Genomic DNA, 4448 nt, shown 5'->3' with positions numbered 1-4448 from the left:
AGACCAATTCTGTCATTTTCCACAGTGGCCATAAGTTGGTAGAGACACTAGGAAAGCAAGCCCATGTATATGTATACGTTTGTTTTATATCCTTGCCCTATGATGTTAGAATTCCATTCTGTATACGATCTGTCTGTATGTACAAACAGGGCCTAATTAATAATTTGACTGAGAATTTTCAGCATTAGGATAATGTGATATAATACTCTTTCAGTAGAAAGTGCACACCAAACTTTGAATTTTGATCTGTGATTTGAATTTTGCTAGTGGTTTGTCATTTGATACTTTCTTGATCACTACTTGCCTAGCCAGTAGTGAGCTCTGATCAGCTCCAACTGAGGTGCTAAGTGCCATACCCTATAGTGTGCTCTCAGGCCAGTGTATCCAGGTTACAATTTCAATACACAGAGAATTTAACAACATGTAACCCCATAAAAAGAGGAAAAAACCTGCATTCATTATCCGTATCTGCATGTTTTCATTAAAATTTTTTTCTAGTCTAAAAATTGCCAATGTGATTTGGCATTTTTGTATACTATATGAACTACATTAACTATATAATATATAATATACTCACAACGCAGGGCAGACAAGCGATAAAAGGAAGACCTCAAAGAGAGAAGAGTCTGAGTTTTAATCCCAAGATGGCTTCATGAGTTTGTTCAATTGTAAAAATTTATCAAGCTATACACTTTTTATTTGCTTGATTTTATATGCTGTTATATCAATATGAGTTTTTGAAAAGAAATGTAAATTGGCAATTGATAGAAAATGGCAATTGATAGAAACTCACTTTTCTATTATGGGTTACCTTAACCCATCCTATAGAATTGTCTTATTTGTCTGCTTCCTGGGTTTAAAAAAGGAACCAAATTCTCTGATGTTACTGAAGTTTTAGCCTGTGCTAGAATCTGTAAGGTTTAAAAATTACTTATACTACCTGAAATAGTATTCAACTAATTAAGTTCTTCAAATGTGTGTGTGTGTGTGTGTGTGTGTGTGTGTGTGTGTGTGTGATTTGGAGTTGGCAGTTGAGTAGTATTCTGATATACTTTTTTCAAGATTGTCAAAACAATTCTTTTTTTCTTGCTCTATTTCCTGTGACAGTTGCATTTGTAAAACTCTGTAGAATTACAAATTTGTAAGGTGTTGATGTGGAAGACAAGATTTTTTTAGAGATAGAAAAGGTAAGTACTTTTTTATTTGCATGCTTAGGTATTATACATGGTAAATGGTTATTTGTGATGTTCTCTTAACCAATACGAGAAAAAATATGAATGCTTACATATACTTTTCTGTGATATTCTTTTTTGGTGCTTTAGGAACTGCCATTTCCCTTTTTGCTGCATGCAGTGGCTTAAAATCACAGCCTTCAATTCAAAAAATAAATGAATTAATGCTATGTTTTAAAAAGTGCTTACTTCTTTTATTACAGCTAAATTTCTGTCTTAATATGAGCAGAACCAATACTTTATTTCTCCATGAGCTAGTAAATACAGCAAATATTCTTCATATTCTTTTTTTAAATCTGTGACTTTGTTTTAATTATCTTAATTCTTATAATCACATGATTTACAAATTTGTGCTAATGATATCTCGTCTACTAATGAGTTGGCAAAAGTAACATTATCAATTACATACACAGGGTTAGTTTCCTAAGTGTGCATTTCTGAATAGCTGCTTAAAAGACAATCCTGAACTACATCATAGTCTGACTTTAGTAAAGAATAAGCAAATTTTGCCACTCTTAACTCACCAGGCTAAGTTTTAAAAGCAACTTCTTTAAAAAAAATTATTAGTGAAACACCATGAGTTACAGTTGTAGATTTACAAATTTTTGTGCTTGGATTTTAATTATACAATGATCAAATACCCAGCCAACCACCAGTGCCTGTTTTCCACCACCACCAGTCCCAGTATCCTGTCCACTCCATCCCCCACATCCCACCCTGCCTCTGTGGCAGGGCATTCCCTTTTGTTCTCTCTCTCCTTTTGGGTGTTGTGGTTTGCAAAAGAGGCATTGAGTGGCAATCATGAAAAAAAAAATTAAAGATAAATTTTAAAAGTATCTGACCTTAAGATCATCTAAAAGTTGTGAGAAGTGGTATTTTTTATTCAATGTTATACATACATCACACTAAAATACTTTTCAGTAAGTGAAAGGCAACGCTTTTAGATACAGGGAATTTTTGATTACCATAATTAAGAAAAAGATATAAGGTCACTACCAACTAATCTTACCCGGCTAAGAAACACAACCTAAGGAGACAGTGATGTCCTCAATCTTCAGATACATTAATATAGACGGTTCTATAAATCTGAATAGAAAACTATTCTCCCACAGGTATGAGATAGCCATCTTCATCCCTTGGAAAGGTGAATGTGACTAATTAAGTTCAATCATATCTTTGGAAAGGGACAGTTATTGCACTTGCTGACCTGGAATTATCATTAATTCAAAAAACTGATCATACTCATTTAAAATACAAGCCGATCTTATTTAAATCAGGCTGCCCAACAAAAGTACGCTATTGGTCACTCATGATCTGAATTCTGGTGAACAAGATTGATTTAAATATGGTACACATAAAAAACTCATGAGACATTTGTTTTGTAATAAATAAGGTGGTGCGAACTATTACTCATTAGTAGCTTTTTTGAGTTAAGCTATCAACTCTCCCCGCTCAGTCTTCTTCTTAAAGCCAGCGAAGAACATTTTTGTTCCAGGGATGTACTTCTTGGGATTCTCCAAATACTCCATCAGCGTGTCCTCATTCCAGGTGATGCCTTTGTTCTTGTTGGCATCGGTGTAAGAGAATCCAGTGGCCTGACCCGTCTTTTGCCCAAACAGACCATGGAGATTGGGCCCCGTCTTGTACTTGCCTCCCATCTCCACGGTATGGGAATGAGCGCACTTCTGGACAAAAAAATCTTCTTGCCCTTCTCAATATCACCCATCTATGAATCTCGCCTTCATCTCACGTGAAACGGAGAGTCCGCTCCACGAGTCCTACGTCCTGCTCTTTCTCTTCATATTCTTTAGGTTGCCTTTATTTTAAATCATATGGCCCTAATGTCATTTGACATCTAAATAAGTAGAAAAGGTTGACATCCAATTAACAGACTTTTACAGTTTTAATGAGCAGTAATAAATTTAAATCCCAACTTTGGCAGTTTTAAACAAAGTGTAATAGCAAGTGGAATGAACTAGAGGGAATGTTATGCCACTGATTCAGAATAACCTTTAAATTATTTGTTTCTAGACAGAGGGAATTTGCTTTGCAATGAAAGCCACCGTTTATTTAAACATTCATCTGTGCTGTAAAGCCATACAATAAAATATAAATCCTTATCCCATATAAAAAATTCACAATGGCTGAGCTTGGTCTTGGAACTTGATTTGATTTTTGAACAATCAATATGTAGCTCTTTCTTGATTTTTTTTCACTATTTTTCTGCCTGTATGCAGAATGTTTTTGTGTTGTCAAGGTGACATCACAGACTTTCATAAGATGTAACATTTAGCTTCTTAATTATCAACTAAAACTTTTGCATACCACTGTGCTCTCTAAAATGTTATGTCTATTTAAAAATTTGTTTAAATGATAAAATATAGGTTTATTGCTGGTACATATTGATGTAAATCACTGAGTAATCACAATAAAATAATTCAGTTTTATGCATATAATGTAACACTTGAAATCAATAACTGATTACCTTTATTCCACAGACAACTCTGAAATTCAACTAGTATATATCTGATTGTAGCACAGCTAAAGTTTTTTAATTGATTTATTATTTGATATGATTGTGGAAACTTTCTCAAAATATAGTTTACCTAAGAATAATTGAATTTTCAGGAGAGGTCCTTGCCCGTTGGTGCTCAGGGATTACACTCGCCTCTTTACTCAGGATTACTCCTGGCACTACCTGGAGGATCATATTCATTCAAAGCAGGAATGAACTTTATTTGACTACATGCCAGGGAAGAATTTTATTCCAGTACTGTTTTATTACCAAGAAATCTATTATCTTTATTCTATCTTCCATTTTAAAACTTTTATCCCATGTAAATACTGTAGCGAACATTATCCTTGATTTGTATTACAATATACACTCAAAATTACGATTTTTTTGACAATTTTCGAAAAGTTGTACTTTTTCCTCACTTTTGATAAGCTACAAAATTATGCTACAGAATGTATCCTTATCAGGCAGATACATTTTTCAATATATATTTTAACTTTTTAAATTATTTGCAGAATCTCCTGCCCCCGTGCCTGGCTGTCCTCACCGGAGTCCCTTGGAGGGGGGAGGGTTGAGTTTCTCTACCCACCTCCGCCCCGAGCAGAGCCCCAGCAGCTGAGGACCAGCAGGGCCAGCCACGGCCATGCTGGAATCACTCTCCACACGTCCGGATGGGCCTCATGCATGAAAGAACTATCAGA

General features: G+C 34.9%; 1 pseudogene; it reads right to left on the bottom strand.

The window, feature by feature from the left end:
• Positions 1-2514: 2514 nt before the first annotated feature.
• On the bottom strand, positions 2515-2958 carry LOC130023579 (cytochrome c-like; annotated as a pseudogene).
• Positions 2959-4448: the final 1490 nt, after the last annotated feature.

The sequence above is a fragment of the Sorex fumeus genome, unplaced genomic scaffold (assembly GCF_029834395.1).
Source record: "Sorex fumeus unplaced genomic scaffold, SorFum_2.1 ptg000024l, whole genome shotgun sequence".
NCBI classification, from domain to species: Eukaryota; Metazoa; Chordata; class Mammalia; order Eulipotyphla; family Soricidae; genus Sorex; species Sorex fumeus.
The sequence above is the reverse complement of the archived record's forward strand: the minus strand, read 5'-3'. Positions and strand labels throughout refer to the sequence as shown.